An 18,626-nucleotide genomic window follows, 5' to 3' on the forward strand; every position below is an offset into this window, starting at 1 on the left:
ATTACATTGAGGGGGTTAAGAGTTTAGATTCTACTCATGACATCTTCACAGATTATTGGCAAATGCCCAAGTCATCTGCCTACAAACTACTAGTCTTAAGACATATTATTTAACCCCTTTTGTCCTTACATTTCTCATCTGTACCATAGAGATCCATAATAATGCTTGTTTTAAACGTTTGTTATGATGATTACATGTGATAATCCATGTAAAGGACTTACAGTGCTCACATGTTATGGATGTTTAATAAATATTATGTATCAGTAGTGATAATAGTAATATGGAAATAGAATGTACGTGAGAGATCACGTAACCTAGTGATATGACTATTAAGTAAATAAAAACCCTTAGTTCACAGGGTGTTCTTAACAGAACAGGGATTCCAATAACCAAGAGAGTATACTTACTTGTATTATAAGTGCCTCCACACCTACAACCCAGAACTCTGTACTCTATGTCTGTGTTCAGGCTACGGGCAATCAAAGGAACGTCTTCAAAATGACATCAGGATTTCAATAAGTCAGTGGTCACTGAGATAGCAATTCTTCTCTGGATAGCTCTACATCAGGTCACACAACCTTCTGCATGTTTTCTGGGACCTTCTCAACCTTATCTTAATTTTGCACATCCAGCACCTTCTCTTTCACCATTTCTGGTTAACTACACGTATCACAATAGCTTATTTAATACTTCTTAAAGGTCAGAATTCCTCCTATGTTCATTTTATTTAATCTACACAACCATCGTATAAAGTAGATACAGACAGGACAACGGAAGCCTAGAAAGGTAAGAGAACTTGCCCCAGTAGAAGGTAGAATGAAGATTTCAATGCCTCCAGTCTTCAGCCCACTAGTTGAAGACACTCTGCTCTTATTAATTCAGACTATCCTCTTATAGCATTTCTTTAGTTCAAATCCACTGCATCCTTCCAGGCCCTGATACAGTCCCATCTCTTTCAAAAAAAAAATCCTTCCTTGACTGCTCTAGGCAACAGGGGTGAATCATATTTCCAGATATCCCTAGTGTTTATAATCTCTACTATGCAATGTAGCAATGGTTTTGTTTGCCAGCTGTGGTACTATTTGCTGTCAACTTTCTAAAAGCCTTGCCAGAAATCTCTCCTGCTTGAAATTACCTCCATTTTTTTTTAATACAGTTATTTGCATCATTTACTTGTTAGAGACAGAAAGTAGAGTAGGTTGCCAAGGGATGGGGAAGGTGAATTAGTATCAACTGCTAAGAGGTATGGGGTCTCTTTTGGGGGTGATAAAAGTGCTACAGTTCCACAAAACAATAAATAATGAAAAACGATGAATTGTTTTGGTTCCACAAAACAACAAAAATAATAAAAACCATTGAACTGCACAATTTAGAATTCTGAATTTTGTGTGAATTATATCTTGATAAAGAAATAATTTTTTATGCAACCATGGATAATGTTATACGATATCACCAAAAAGGTATTTCAATATAATCTCACGTTTTTGAAAACACAATTACAAATTAATCTATGTGGTAAGATTCTACAGGTGGTAATAGTAAAACTAAACAGTGAGCAAACTCAATTTGACAGATAAAGAGACAGACAGAGAGAGAGACAAGCACAAACAAAATCTAATAGTATCAACACATTAGGAGAGTATTGCCTTAATAGAAAAGGTTGTAGATAATTTTCCAACTACTTTAAGATTTACTTACATTTCTTAAAATACACTACAAATGTTCATGAATTAATTTTGCAAGAAGAAAAGTAAAACAAGGATTTATAATAATTGTACAAAGAGGAAGCAAAACCAAGTTCGGTGGATGTGTACTTAAAGAGAAAAAGTGCATAGAGCTCCAACAGTGTGTGTGTGTGTGTGTGTGTGTGTGTGTGTGTGTGTGTATGAGTGTGTGTGGGGGGGCAGACAGAGACAGAGAAAGAGAAAAAGAAACAGAGAGAGACAAACAGACAGAAAGAAATTTGCATTTTCTATATTACCAAAAGTCTGTATTAAGGTAGATCTATGTCAAAGTAATTTTAAAGCATGTTTAAGGGGCTTCTAGACCTTCCAGCCAGTCCACATGCAGCAAGGAAATCCACAGAGGCTTTGTTTCCAGAACACCCCCACTTTTGTTTTGTAGCCTCATCGACTGACTTGCTATCACTTTTGTCCTGGTTATTTCCAGGAGGACAATTACAGTGAAGTCTGGGGCATCTGAAGAGGCTTCAACGCTTACAAACCTTTGGACAGTCACAGAAAACTTTTAAAATGGAAGAAAAAAAAATTTAAGGTACAGTGTTCTATTCAGCCAGTGTGACTTGGGGAATCTGTGGCATGAGGAAATTTCATTCTGCTAATGAGACCAGAGATTTTCTGACAACTAAAGTATTTTTTAAGCCAAGGAAGTCAGAGTTTCCTTCACACTGAGACCAGCACATTTATCTTTAAAGGAGAATAAGACATAGGCAGTAATGGCAAATAGATTGCTTGTAAACTTCCAATTTTGGACACTTCATTTACGAATTGCATACCTAAGGGTTATTACGTGGTTTGCAGGCAGAGTTTTCTCAGAAGTCCCTGGAAGATTGTAAGACTCTTACCTAAAAACTGATGCATGCGATTTATCTTTATGCTACTCAGTGCTTTTCATCCTTTTCTTTCTTTTTAAAATGTAACATTTTCTCTTCTTTGACTTTCACATAGAGAGGTATTTAAATATTACATCAACAGGAGTCACTGCAAATATCTATGGAATGTAGAGATGGGCAAAAAGTGAAAAATCGCTTTTAGGTGACTATTAGAAAGGGTCAGACGAAGTCGGAAAATTTTCTCAGAAGAGCAGAGATGGGTCATGGGCATGGGAAGACAATACCTTCTCAATGCCAATAAGCTTGACATTCAAAGTCCGTAGAGAATTCAGAGGTATAGAAAAGCCACTTGAAGCAAGGAAGCAGTCCTCACATATAGAAGGGTAAACCAAATTGAGAGCAAGTATACACAGGTCAGAGAATGAAATGATGGGGCTCAAAGGCCCCCTGCTCCATGTTCATCACTGAAGTCTCCTATGTTGTTATCAGAATCATCAAGGTGACTGAACCAGCCACAGAAGTTAGTACATTGTCTAAGACAACAGTTCACTGTCTGTAGACTACGTGCAAACTTCGGCAAATTTTTAATGCAAAAGATGCCCATATCCCTTACGAGGTGATTTTTTTCTCAAGGATATGCATTCTTGACAAGATGACAATATCATTCTGAGGTAGAAAATTCAGCACACTTTCTTTCATTTCTCTTAAGCTTTAGGTGTTGGGAATGTTATGCATCTAATACCAGTACCTGGGGACCAGTATAAAAAACAAGACAAGAAGGGAAGAAGTTGGCTCAGTCAGTTGATTCTAAAAGCTACTTGGGGTTTATACATGATTAGCAAGTTCTCCACATTCTTCGCAAAGACACACACGCACACACACATTATGCACATACATACACACTTTTAAGACTCTATATTAATTTTTGTAACTTCTGATCCATGCCAGAAAATATTTACTTTTATGCAATATTATTTTTTGTCCTAAACCTACAAAAATGGTATGTACTAAATTCTCCAAGGAGAGGACTCATTTTAGAAAAAAAAATAATATAGCAAGAAAATATATGAATTTTGGAAAGAGAAATTACAAATGATACAGTCTTAGGTACTTCAGCACAAATCTAGCCTATTCTTCGACTTTCTGAAATCACTGTGGTGGTGGTGGAGATGGGCTCCTTCTCTTGCCCCTCCTCTTCCTCTTCCTCTTTCTCCTTATTCTAGTTGTCAGGGTGCCCAAGACCAAAGAGTATACCAATGAGGAAACCACAAATGCACATACGTACATATATTAGTCATTGTAACAAAGAACACCCATGGTCCTTCATTGTTTTCCCCTTCTTCTTCAATAAACTAATCTCCACATTATAGTTAAGGACATGGAAATGAAGACTAAAGACTAAGCTTCCCAATTCCCCAGGTAAGTGTGTCCATGTGACTAAGTTCTGTTCAGAAGAACACAAACGGATGTTTCTTGTGGGAATTTCAGAAATCTTCCTTAAGGGAGAAAAAAGGAGTCATGGGATTCCTTTTCCCATCCCCTTTTTATCCTCCTACTTAAAACATGAATACTAGTATCTTGGCCTATGAGAATAAATGTCACACCCTTGGAATGGCCGATCAATGGGATGGAAGGCTCTTGTGCTTCAAAGGATTTTTCTGGAACAAAATTAATATCTAAGCCCGGGCCACTTACCACCCAGTCCCTGTTCTTTGTGCTTTCATCTTTCTGTCACCACCAACACACATGAATCCAGCCAATTGCCCACTCTGCTGGTTCTACTTTAATGCCTCTCAAAATTTCTCTTTCTTCTTCATGCCTGCTGGCATTATCAGACTCCTGAGACTGGGTTTCTTATAATGTGACCTGCTCTGGTCTCTCCGGGCTTTTCTGCTCACCATCACTAAATCTAGGAATCCTCAGTATTCATATAGTCATCACCCTCCCTCTCTTCAAAGTTAGTTGCTTAGTGATGACAAGGTAAAATCCCACCTCTTTGGCCAGGAATTAAATATACGTCATAGTTCTACCAAAACCTTCCTTCGCTGACCCTTTCCTGGCAAGCCTTTGCTATTCCAATATCCCTTGTCATTTGCAGATGAGTATTTTCCTACCCCAAATGTATAATTATATTAATCTCTCTTTGCTAAGTGATGTCATTTTACAGTTACCAGTCTGATTTTTTTAACGTTTTTTTTTTTTTTTTATTTTTGAGACAGAGAGAGACAGAGCATGAATGGGGGAGGGGCAGAGAGAGAGGGAGACACAGAATCGGAAGCAGGCTCCAGGCTCTGAGCCATCAGCCCAGAGTCCGACGCGGGGCTCGAACTCACAGACAGCAAGATTGTGACCTGAGCTGAAGTCGGATGCTTAACCGACTGAGCCACCCAGGCGCCCCAGTCTGATTTTTTTTAAGTGTAAATCCATTATATCACTGCCCTAGTTAAAAGCCAATGGCTGCTCATTACACTTAAAATTTCTAAATACCTTAACACAATTTCTGTGACCTGCTTCCTACTCAGTGTTCTAGTTTCCTTCCCACCCACATGCCTTTCTTTCACCCTGCAACCATATTCAGTTTATGGAATAGGTCATAGTGTTTTCTGCCTAAAGCCTGTCACATAGCCTTTCTAGTGCTAGAATATTTTTCCTTCTTCTTCTAATCAACGTGTACTCATTTCCTCAGTCTTTAATTTATGTTCAATTGCAGACAATTCCTCAATTATCACACCTTTCAACTTAGTCCCGACTTTTTGTTGCATCTTATTGTCCCTTCCAATTTAATTTGTGTCAGTGGTCACTTCATTTTTCCTATAAAGAGCAAGGCAATAAATATTTGGGGCTTTCAAGCTATAAAGCATCTATCTAGCCACTCCACTCTGCCAAGGTAGCATAAACCAGCCATAAAGAATAGGTAAATGGATGGACATTGTTGTTTATAATAGACATAGTTAATCTCTCAATTTTCAACATTTTAGGCTGCATAGTTCTTTGATGCAGGGACTGTCCCATCTATCGTAGGATGCTTAGCAGCTCCCCTCTTATACCCACTAGGTGCCAGTGATATCCTTAACTTGTGATAATCAAAAATGTACTGCCAAATGTCCCTGTGGAGGGGGGCAACATTGCCCCCAGTTGAAAACCAATAAAATAAATCTCTATTTATAAAAGCAGTATAGATTTGGCCTGGAGACTGGAGTTAACATCTGCATTATAGTACTGTGGTCATGGAAAGACATTTGTTCTTTGTCCCTTGATCCTGACAGAGGCATCCTAAATCCCTTGCAATCTTCAGAGTGATGGGGTGATAGGAGAATATTTTGTTCCAGTGAAGTAGCCCCTGCATAACATCAGGATTGGGCGGGTCACCAGAAAGACTGATTGAAAAATTTGAATTTTTATCCCTACTTTTGATCTTTAGGCAGAGGAAAGTCCAGAGGTTCAGCTCTATAAAAATTCTTAAACAATGGAAATCAGGGAGCTTCTGGGTTGTTGAACACATTGAGGTGCTGGGAAAGCATGGAAACTCTACATGCTCACACACACAAATACATGCGCGTGCGCACACACACACACACACACACACACACCCATACCTTGCTCTCTGCATCTTTTCTATTTGGATATTTCTAACTTGCATGTTTTATCATAAACCAGTAAACATAAATAAAATCTTGTCCTTAGTTCTGTGAACTGTTCTAGTAAATTATCAAAATGAGGAAGGGTTATAGAAGCCCCTGATTTGGTCAGAAGTAGAGGTCACCAAGAGCTTGACATTGGCATCTAAACTGGGGACAATCTTGTTGGATTAAGCCCTTCAACATGTCCGGTCTGATGTTGACTCCAAGTAGATAGTGTCAGAAGTGAACTGAGCTGTTAGACATCTAGTTGTTGTCAGAGAGTTAGAGAAGTGGCATTGTAAAAGACCACAAATATTTGATGTGAGGAGGAAAAAAACCTCATTTGGGGTCTGAAATGTTGTAAATAAAAGAGTTCAAGTACTAACTGCAATTTTTAATTATTTTTTTCTTTTTTTAAATTTTTATACAGAGAAAGCATGAGTGGAAGAAGGGCAGAGAGAGAGAGAGAGAGAGTCTTAATCAGGCTCCACACTCAGCACAGAACCCAGTGTTGGGCTTGGTCCCATGACCCTGGGATCATGACCTGAGCCAAAACCAAAAGTGTCAACTAACTAAGCTCCCAAGTCACCCCTTTAATTACACTTTTATGTAACCAACGGTAAGAGTGCTGTAGCTATCTGATTCATGACTATATAGCTCTTGATTGTAACAGAGAAGGTGCATCACTGTTTTCAATAAGTGGTGAAAGAATAAATGAAACCACTAGTAATATTTTTAGGACAGTTGCAAGGTCAAAGGACAGAATTTTAAGAGTTAAAAGCTAGATAATGTATTATTTAGGGAATTAAGACAGTCAGTGTGAACCGTATGTTCAAAGAGGTCAGTAGTCAAAGAAAAAAGAGGAAAGCATTACCGGAAGCTAGACAAGATCTAAGAAGGTAAGAGGTTATTTTAAGATAGGAGAGGTATAAATGTAGAAGAGAAACTGCCAGTGAAATAAGCAGAAGGGAGTGGTGTAGAAATGTATAATAAAAAAAAAAGAATTTATTCTCAAGATGAAGGCTGCTCACAGACAGAGAAAAGTCAGTACACTTTTAAAATGAGTTTCAGGCTATGTTTTCTTTTCAAAATTTTTAGAGTCTATTGACTATGAAAAGGCAAAGTTGCCTTCAGGCTAGAGAGGCCTATTAACACCCCCATCAAGGACAGTCTTCAGCTCACTAGGCAAGCTAGAGAGGGAGAAGAAATCTGTATCTGGAGAGAATGCATTTATCATGGTTAGGACCCTTAGGCCAAGAACTTTCTGCTGAGACACTTCTCAGAGAAGGAGCCAGGGTCACCTTACATGCTAGAGGATGTGGGAGAAAATGGCATGCCTATATTTGCCTCAAGCCCATTTGCTGTGTGAGCCAGAGACTTGTATATTCTCTTCTATTATTTCATCCACCTATATACATGAATTACATTTGACTCTCTTCAATCATCATTGTAAAAAGAATATTTACTTCAAAGAGGTTAGATTGCATCGCTGCTTTTACACAGGTATTTTTCTTTATGTTACTTTATAAGGATTAACTATTCTTATTGAAATGAAAGTGATTAGTAAAGTATCACAAAGTAGGAATTCAATGAATCCTTTTATGGGATGGACATTTTTACCCCAGTCTATTGTCCTGATAAAGATACTGTCCTGTCAGAGTTCATTCTGCTCCCTTGTATTATATGTTAGTCCCTATTTCTTTGTCTCATCCCCAAGAATATCTCAGTATGATATAATCTAAGGGGGGAAAATAAACAATGAGAATAAAAAACAAAGAATTTGGAAATAGAAGACAATGATTCAGATGGTAATTCTGTTTATTTGTGAAGTTTCTTGGACCTTCTAAGCTTCCTTTACTTTAAGAAATGGGGTGGGGGGGGGCTGGGGCACCTGGGTGGCTCAGTCAGTTGAGCCTCTGGCTTCAGCTCAGGTCATGATTTCACAGTCTGTGAGTTGGAGCCCCACTTCAGGATCTGTGCTGACAGTTCAGAGCCTGGAGCCTGCTTCAGATTCTGTGCTTCCCTCTCTCTCTGCCCCTCCCCTGCTCATGCTCTGTGTCTGTCTCAAAAAAATAAGCAAAAACATTAAAAAAAAACATAACGTCTTCTCAATTGGTTAATTGGTTCTTAAACAAACAAGCTTTGAAAAACATATCTTAAAAAGAAATGGGGCTAACATCATCACTCTTCGCACCATTCTGTTTGTCAGATATTTCAATTCATCCTTCTAATAACACTCATACTAGGAGTGAATGTCTTGAGACTCTTCTAAGTGCTTGGGACCATGTGACCTCTTCTGGTCTAAGAATTTTGAACACACATGATATCTCACCTTGAAGCCAAGCATGTAATTATTGTGAAAGACTAACCAGTGTTCTCTGATGGAATCATTCCATATGTTCCTGTTCCATTATTCTGAATCCCAGTGCAAGGACAGCTAGTACGAGCACCCCAGCTCACTCACTTTCCAGTGCTGAACAATAGGAAAAGAAAAAAAAAAAAGATTTTTATTATTATAATTCACTTACTTTTCAAGTTAGTGCAGTATAACCTAACTTATCCTGACTCATACAAATAAGTATGGAAATGGGGTATTAAAGTAATACTCTACCTAAAACATGTAGTATTGTCTTGAAAAATAGGTAGCAGTTGAATCAGCCTTGTTATTGAAGGCTGGAAGGATGATTATTAGTGTCAATGCAAACATTTGGTAAAACATTAAGCCACAATAATTTGACAGAGAGAGAGAGAGAGAGAGAGAGAGAGAGAGAGAATGAGCTTATTTTTTTTATCAGAAGAATTTGGAAAAAGAAGACATTAATAGCATGTGTTGTTTACTCTTATTTGCTTTTTTGCAAGATAGCCCATAAAAGAGATGCTCTAGGGGGATAAAAAATCAACTTACAAATATGATTGAAGGAAAATAAAAGGAGCCCGGAAATCTGGGTTTTATTGAGGAGGAAGAGGCCACTTTTTTCCAACTAGAGGCCATCAAAGAAAAAGTTGAGAAATACTTTGAGTCACGAGGATTGATTAAAATTAAACCTCCTGGCAACAGATAGATTCAGATGATGCATAGTAAGTGCTTTCAAATGGAACAATGTCTCAGAGGAAAACACTGAGTATGACTTTTTTACGTAAGGCCAGTAGAGTCACAGCACCTTGCTGTTAATTCCAGAGAAAGTGGCAAGAATAAAGGAGAGCAGAAAAAAAAGAACTGTGTGTGTCATAATTAGTTCATGAAGTTGATTAGAACAAAGTTGATAATAAGCCAAGTGTATTTTTATAAGACTCTAACCAACCTGGACCAAAATGAATGACAATGATATGAAATTTAAAATAACCCTTTGTTTTAGTTTAGTAGAACTGCTTTAACAAGGTACAACAATGTAGGTACTTAAACCACAGAAACATATCATCTCATATTTCTGGAGGCTAGAAGCCCCAAATCAAGATATCAGAAATACTGATTCCTTCTGAGGTTTTGTGAAGGAAGGATCTCTTCCAGGTGTCTCTCCTTGACTTATAGATGGCTTTCCTACCTGTGCTTCTTGCATCGTCTTCTGACTCCAGATTTTCTCTTTTATAACAACACTACTCATATTGGATTACAGGCTGACCCTGTTCAAGTGTGCCCTCTAGATTACTCAGTACTCTTCCAAGAAACAGAATCTATATCTATATATATATACATATATATATATATATATCATACATATATATGTATGATATATATGTATATATATAGTATGATATATATACATATCGTATGATATATATACATATACATCATATATATATGATATGATATATATGATATGATATATATGATACGATATATATGATATGATATATATGATATGTATTATTTATTTTATATATATATATATATATATATATATATATATATATATATCCCCTTGCTAGGGACTCTCACTTTTCCTCTCTCTCTCTGCCTGTCCCTCTTTCTATCTTTCAAATAAATTTAAAAAATTAAAAAAAAAGAAAATTAGATGATATGCTCATAGATATTGATGTCTTAGATCAGGTGGGTGTACCAACAGCTCCTTCTTAGCTAGAATAGAAATTATGGCTAATAGGTTTAGCAAACACTGGAAGAATCTGTTACTTTGATTTTCTTTTCTGAAAATTCCAAGTATATCCAAGCATATCCTTGCTTTGGAGTGATGTAAACTGTGTGTATTTGTTCTACTTTCTCTAGTTCTATTCAGCGATCAGTCACTAAACACATAACACATTAAGAAACAGGGAAATATAGGATGCCTCTGAAACTTGACTTGTCACAATTTTTAGTGAATAGAATATAAAAAAAATTCCCTTACTTCTTCATAATTTCAACATCTGTAAAATGAGTTCAGTGCTTTGTTGTTTGGTTAGGGGCCATGGTGAATCTCTCTGACTGCCCCATTTGTCACTGTAACACCAGGAATACAATTTGGGATTTTTTTGTTTCAGAGATGTCATGCACGAGGAATGAAGTTTTCAGTTCAATGAGTATTTCTATACATTGTGTGCGACTCTGAATTTGCTCGGTTCTAAGCCTTGCTGCAAACGTCTGTTTATACTGCGTGGATCTTTTGCTGGCTCTTCATCAAGACATATCCTTCTTTTCCAAGAAACTGACTAGGGTCATCTCAGCAACTTCTCCATCAGAGGAGGTATAGTAGTTATGTTTCAGACATATCCTGTGTTTCAAATTTGAAAAAGAAAAATATAAGCACTATGAGGTTATAGCTGGTAATAAAATTCCTCATGTATTTTGTCTCCTTGAAAACAAAGGGTGTTTCATAATATAATTGACTGTCAGTTCCACATTCCTTCTTGTGGTTGGGTAGAACATCTTTAGAATTTGAGTCCAGGATACCCTAAATGCCAGAAGACCACTCATGTTACAGGATATAGTTTTTATATATTTTATATATTTTATGCATATGTTATGTATATACTTTATATCAATAGATGCATAAATATTTCATGTGGATAGAAACACTTATAATATCTTTTCAAACAGTCTTTTAAGAGTAATTTCCACTCGAAAACCCGTAAGGTATTTTGCATACCTTCAGGATTTGTGATCATCATCACAAATACATATCTTGTCTTCAAATACATATCTTGTCTTCATGATAAGAAAACACATTATTTTTAAAAAGGGTAATTTTACATTTTTCTGAGTAAAATTATATTGGTGGCCATCATCCAAGAAAATATATAGCCATAGTTTAAATGGGAGTTAAAGTTTCAAAGACTTCTAAAAGGAGAGAGAGAGAGAGAGAGAAAGACCATATATTTGAATTATAGAAAACCTAAGAAATAGTTGCTAAGATAGATGTCTATATTGTGTTAAGGACATAAAACATGCCAAAATTTTAGTGGGTTGAATACCAAAGTTGTATCTCTTCTAAATGCTACATGTCTTTCCTGGGTTGACTTCATTGTTGCTCAAGCAGTTAATGTCTCTAATGGTTACAGATAGGATATGTACTGTCTTAAAAGTTGCCAGGCACAGCATCAGACAGAAAGAAGAGGGTCTACACCAATTATTAAAGAGATGTGGCATACATCACTATTCCCTGGCTAGTCAGATGGATCCATTCAGCCATAATGGGGCTAAAAAGATCCTCCTTTCATGTACTCAGAAGGTGAGGAGAGCTAGATGCTAGTGAGCAGAACTAATGATTTGCTCATCAGAGAATAAAATGCAAAATTAGAAGTCTTAACTTTCAATTCCATTACCACTACTTGCTACCCAATTTGCATTAATAAAATGACTTTATATTTGCTACTACCTGTAAATCCATTGCAGTATTCTAAGGATCCAATGAAATCTGGTAATATGCAGAGCATTGTATGTAATATTGCATTATAGAAAAATACCGAGAAAAGAGATCCATTCAAAAGAAGCAAAAAAGAAAACAGATTATTTCAGTCATGCAGCAGATATTAACTTAAAATGTATGCATTTACAGGAGAGAAAATACAACAAATCAATTCTTTTCAATATGTGGCAATTACCCATCAAAATCTTCCTATGCTTATTGTGCTGAATTTAAATATAAACGGACACATATTAATAATTCATCTGTTTTGGGGGTGCCTGGGTGGCCCAGTTGGTTAAACTCTTGGTTTTGGCTCAGGTTATGAGCTCACAGTTTGTGAGTATCAGCTGTGCACAGACAGGGTGAAGCCTGCTTGGGATTCTTTTTCTCCCTCTCTCTCTGACCCTCCCCTGCTCTCTCTATCCCTCTCTCAAAATAAACAAACTGAAAAATATAATTTAGCTATTTTTTCTGGATGCCAATTAATATAATTGCAACAAAAATATTGTAATTTTATTCTCATTTAAAGAGTTTGTTCTTACCTTTTTAGAATTGTAATTAGATAGTTTATCAGTGAACTTCTGATTTCTCTATATTTGAGTACATTTTTCTTGAGTTCACCTAATTAGATTACATTTATTCTAATATTTTATAGCTGATTCTTTGAGAATTTCCTAAGTAGGTAATCATGTCTATAAATAATGGTTCTAAGTTTCATTTTCTAATATTCACACTATTGTTTTTTATCTGGCCTCATTTTAACTGGCTGTATCTCACTTTTTGGGAGATTAGGAATACATTTGAACAGTACTAGCAGAGATCTGAAGAAAAGCTTAAGAAAATGAGGAGTTTATTATTATCTGGAAAAATAGTAAGTCAAGAGTTAGACATGTTGGTGGCTTGTCTGGTAGCAATCCTATCTGATAAAGCCTAAATCAAAATCTTTACATTTTATACTTCCAACAGTAAAAATGAGAACTTGTTTGGAGAAAAACAAACATAGTAATTGATATCACTATTAATTTATGCTCACTTATCTCTAGAAGATCTTTTATGCTGCCTGGCAATTATGCTATGTCAAGTTTCACTCTGTCTTTTCCTGCCCAGATTATAATTTTGTATATTCTCCTTTGCCCTCAAACTTCCACAATCTTTCTTCTTTCTTCTCTTTCTAAACTTAAACCATGCTTCCTATATGTTTATAAAAATTAAAACAAACGAAACTTGCTAGAAGTTCCTATTTCCTTTCCTTTTTGTTATATGTTCCCATATGCTCTATCACATCTTCTCTTCTTTTTAACAGTACATGGTCCTGGCTGAGGCTAACCCTGAAACTTGCTCATTAGAACCAAGCTTTTCTCTGTCATTCAAGAAATTTGCTACAGCTTTTCACCATTGAGTATGATTTAGCTGTGGACTTTTCATTTATGGCCTTTATTATGTTAAGGTCCACTTCCTCAATACCCATTTTGTTGAGAGTTTTTATCATAGATGGATGTTGAAGTTTGTCAAGGGTTTTCTCTGCATCTACTGAGATGATATTTTTTACCCTTCATTTTGTTAATGTGGTATATCACATTAACTGCCTTATAAATGTTGAACCATTCTTGCATTCCTGGAATAACTCCTATTTGATCATGATGTATGAGCTTTTTAATTTGTTGTCGAATTTTGTTGGCAAATAATTTGTTGAGAATTTTTGCATCTACCTTCGTCAGGGATGTTGGCCTATAATTACCTTTTTTTGAGTGACACCCTTGTTGGATAAAGAATTCTTGGCTGCATAATTGTTTCTGATTCTGCATGTTGAATATATCCTGCCACTCCTTTCTGGCCTTCCAATAGGTCCAATAGGTCCAAATGGGTCTTCCAGCAGACCTATTTCTGTGGCTAGGTCTGCTGTGAACCTGATCTGTTTTCCTTTATAGGTTAAGGATCTTTTTTTTTTTTTTCTCCTTGCTGATTCCATATTTTTTTTCTTTGTGTATTTTGTGAATTTGAATATCCTATGCCTTGGTGATGGTCAGTTTTGTTAAGTCTAGTGAGAGCTCTCTGTGCTTCTTGGATTATGATGTCTCTGTCCTTCCCCAGATTAAGAACATTATCTGCTATAATTTGCTCACCTAATCCTTCTGCTCCTTTTCTCTCTCATCTTCTGCGATTCCTATGATTCAGATGTTACTTCTTTTTAATAAGTCACTGAATTCTCTAAGGCTTGTATCATGATCTATTGCCTTTGTTTCCCTCTTTTTTATTTCTGTTTCATTATTTTCCATAATCTTATCTTCTATATTGTTGATTCGCTGCTCTATTTCATCCATCCTTGCTGTCACTGCATACATTCAAGATTGCATCTTGGTTATAGTATTTTTTTAATTTTAATTATTTTTTTTTTTACATTCATTTAGTTTTGAGAAACAGAGTGAAACAAAGCATGAGCAGGGGAGGGGCAGAGAGAGAAGGAGACACAGAATCCGAAGCAGGCTCCAGGCTCTGAGCAAGCAGTCACCACAGAGCCCGATGTGGGGCTTGAACCCACGAACCATGAGATCATGACCTGAGCCGAAGTCAGACACTCAACCGACTCAGCCACCTAGGCACCCCATTGGTTACAGCATTTTTAATTTCAGACTTACTAGATAATATTTGTTTTACCCCCACATAGAAGTATTCTATAGTGTCTTCTATGCTTTTTTCAACCCCAGCTAGTATTCTTATTATCATGGCTCTAAATTCTAGTTCAGATATCTTGCTTATATCAGTGTTGATTAGGTCCTTGGCTTTCATTTCTTCCTTTTCTTTCTTTTGGAGTAAATTCCTTAATTTTGTAATTATAGAGGAAGAAAAAATTAATAAAATAAAAAGTAAAGAATTTTAAAAATCAAATAAAAGAGGGGAGGAGCCAAGATGGCGGAACAGCATGGAGGCTTTTTGTGGGTCTCGTGTTCATGAAATACAGCCAGACCAACACTAAACCATCCTACACACCTAGAAAACCGATTGGAAGATTAACACAATAATCTGCACAACCTGAACCACAGATTTCAGCAGGTATGCGACACGAAGAGCTGAACTTGGGGAGCAAGAAGCCCCGAGAGGTAGGGAACCCCTTTTGTGGGAGGAGAGAGGATAGAGACTGGGACAGGGGGAGCATACGGGAAAAGCACCCTTCCCCAAAAGCAGCTGGAGAGAAAGTGGAAAATTGGAAACAGCTGCAGGGACTAAACTAAAAAGGGAGAAAGGAGAAAGGAGAGGGTTTAAATTCCATTAAGACTGTAAACAAGGGGAACGCAAAGGCTGCAACTCCGCAGCTCCATACCTGGCGGTGCTCTGGTGGAAAGGGCGAATCCCCAGGAGCAGAGTGGGGTCCGGGAGGTTCTCAGGCCACACGGGGAAAAGTGGTTCCACTGCTGGAAGGACATTTGGTAGAGACTGTTGAAGCCACCTGGACACAGCAGACCCCGGAAGGCAGCCACATTTGCTGGTGTTGGGGCAAGGTTGTTGAGAGTGAAGCCTGGTGCCAGATGTGTGTTGTGATTTTACAAGGTCCCTGAAATGCTGACGCTACACTGTCTCACGATTTTTTTTGGGGGGGTGGCTGGCACCTGGCTGCAGTCTTGGGGCACCAGCAACAGCAGAGTCCAGCGGGTGTTCCTGGGTGCAGCCAATGTTCGGCCATTGCTCATTCAGCCATTGCTCAGTGAGACCCTCCCACAGAGGGGTGGAGTGGGTCAAAGCCACGGTCCTTCAGAAGTAAGGGGCCAGGGAAAATAGCTGCATCTGAGACAAACTTGGGAGAGAGGTACTGCCTAGGGCCCGGTCACACAGAATGGAAAAGTGGGGAGTGGACGAGAGCTGAAGACAGAGGACCGGTGAGTGATTGCTGATCCGGGAGAACAGATTGGGTGGTCAGGTGGTGCCATTTTCCACCCCTCCTGCCCACATGCATGCACACCTACGAGCACCGCAAGAATTCACCCCAGTAGTCTAGCAGTGCCATCTAGGGGAGAGCAGAGCTGTTACACTGAGCCCTGCCCAACTGGGCCAACTTTGCTCTTCAAGAACACAAACCTCACCGCCAGCTTAATTTATGGACTATAAAGAGCTACATGGACTGACCTCGAGGGGAAAATGAAGCAATTTGAGTCCTACTTCAATCTGTCAGCAGGTTCATCTATTCGATTTTTTCTTTTCTCTCTCTTTTTCCTTTTTCTCTTTTACAATTCTTTTCTTTTTCTTGAATACAGAAAGAGAAAAAACTCATTTTTATTTTCAACTTTTATTAAAAATATCTGTCTTTAATTTTTATCACTATATTTTTTACTTTTGTTTAAATTTTTTCAAATTCTACATTACTTCCATCATTTTATTTTAGTCTACTTCAGTGTACTCACCTTTTCAAATTTTCACAGAATTTCCCTTTTTTCTTTCTTTTTCTTTTTTTCTCTTTTTCATTTCTTTTCTTTTTCTTGAATGCTGAAAGAAAAACTTCATTTTTATTTTCAATTTCTTTAAAAAATATTTTTATTTAATTTTTATTACTATATATTTTTTTGCTTTTATGTAATGTTTTTTCAAATTCTATCTTACTCCCGTCATTTCAGTCTACTACAGTGCATTATTCACGTTTTCAAAATTTCAAATGTTTTTTCTTGTCTTGTCTTTTTTCTTTTTTTAATCTTTTTTCTCTTTTCATTTCTTTTCTTTTTTCTTAAATATAGAAAATGAAAAAAATCATATTTCTTTTTAATTTTTTTAAAAACATTTTTCTATATTTTTTCTACTGTATTCTTTACTTTTGTGTATTTTAGTCTATTTTAGCGTATTCATTTTTTCAAATTCTCAAACGATTTCCTTTTTTTCTTCTCTCCCCCCTCCCTTTTTTCTTTTTTTTTTTTTTTTTTTGGTTTGTTTCTCTAATGTGTCAAACCACTTTCTACACCCAGACCGAAACATACCTAGGATCTAGCATCATCTATTCGATTTTTGTGTGGGTGTGTTTTTAATTTTTAATTTTAATATTTTTTATTTCAATTTTTTTAATTTCAATTTTTCTCCCTCATTAATTCCTTTTCTCCCTTCAAAATGACAAAACGAAAGAATTCACCCCAAAAGAAAGAGCATGAAGAAACGACAGCCAGGGATTTAACCAACACAGACACAGCAAGATGTCTGAACCAGAATTTAGAATCACGATAATAATAATACTAGCTGGAGTCGAAAATAGATTAGAATCCCTTTCTGCAGAGATAAAAGAAGTAAAAAATAGCCAGAATGAAATTAAAAATGCTGTAACTGAGCTGCAATCACGGATGGATGCAGCGGTGGCAAGGATGGACGAGGCAGAACAGACAATCAGCGATATAGCGGACAAATTTATAGAGAATAACAAAGCAGAAAAAAAGAGGGAGATTAAGGCAAAAGAGCATGATTTAAGAATTAGAGAAATCAGTGACTCATTAAAAAGGAACAACATGAGAATTATAGGGGTCCCAGAGGAGGAAGAGAGACACATAGGGGTAGATGGGTTATGTGAGCAAATCATAGCAGAAAACTTCCCTAACCTGGGGAAAGACACAGACATCAAAATCCAGGAAGCACAGAGGACTCCCATTAGATTCAACAAAAACCAATCATCAACAAGGCATATCATAGTCAAATTCACAAAATACTCAGGCAAGAAGAGAATCATGAAAGCAGCAAGGGAAAAAAAAGTCCCTAACCTACAAGGGAAGACAGATCAGGTTTGCGGCAGACCTATCCAGAGAAACTTGGCAGGCCAGAAAGGAGTGGCAGGATATATTCAGTGTGCTGAATCAGAACCAGAATTTAGATTCAATTCTCTATTAAATCTCATTTGGATTATTTACCTATATTCCTAATTAGTTCCCCCATTTATATCTTTGCTCATATTCTTACCAAAGCAGCCAGAGAGTTTATAGTAATACCAGAGTCAATCAAGGCACTTTTATTCTTAAATCCCTCCAATGGCTTTTCTTCTTAGTCAGATTAAAAGTCAATATTGTCTTAATCCACTCAGGCTGTTGTAACAAAAATATCACAAACTGGGTAGCTTATAAACAAAATAAAGTATAAATTATGGAGGCTGGGAGGTCCAAGATCAAGGCACTTGCAGATTTGGAGTCAGGCTAAAGCCACTTTCTCATAATCATCTTCCAGCTATGTCCTCACATTGTCAAAGACGCAAGAGATCTTTCCTGAGCCTGTTTTATAACAGCACTAATCTCATTCATGAAGGTTCTACCCACATGACCTAATCACTTCCCAAAGGCCCCATCTTCAAGAATCATCACAATGGGGATTAGGATTTCAACATATGAATTTGGGAGGATGCAAACATCAGGCCATATCAAACATCTTACTCTGATCTACAAGTCCTGACAAAATCTGGATTCTAGAAACTCTGACTTTAATTCTACCATTCTTTTCCTAATTTTTCTTGTCCAGCTATATGGGCCTCCTTAAAGGTTCCTGAAACATGCCCAAACCTACTTTATCACAGGTTTTGTCTCTGCTCTCTCCTTTCCTCAAAGACTCTTGCTTTGAAAACACCATAGCTTCAGGTGTTTCAGG

Source organism: Leopardus geoffroyi, chromosome B1, assembly GCF_018350155.1.
Source record: "Leopardus geoffroyi isolate Oge1 chromosome B1, O.geoffroyi_Oge1_pat1.0, whole genome shotgun sequence".
NCBI lineage: Eukaryota > Metazoa > Chordata > Mammalia > Carnivora > Felidae > Leopardus > Leopardus geoffroyi.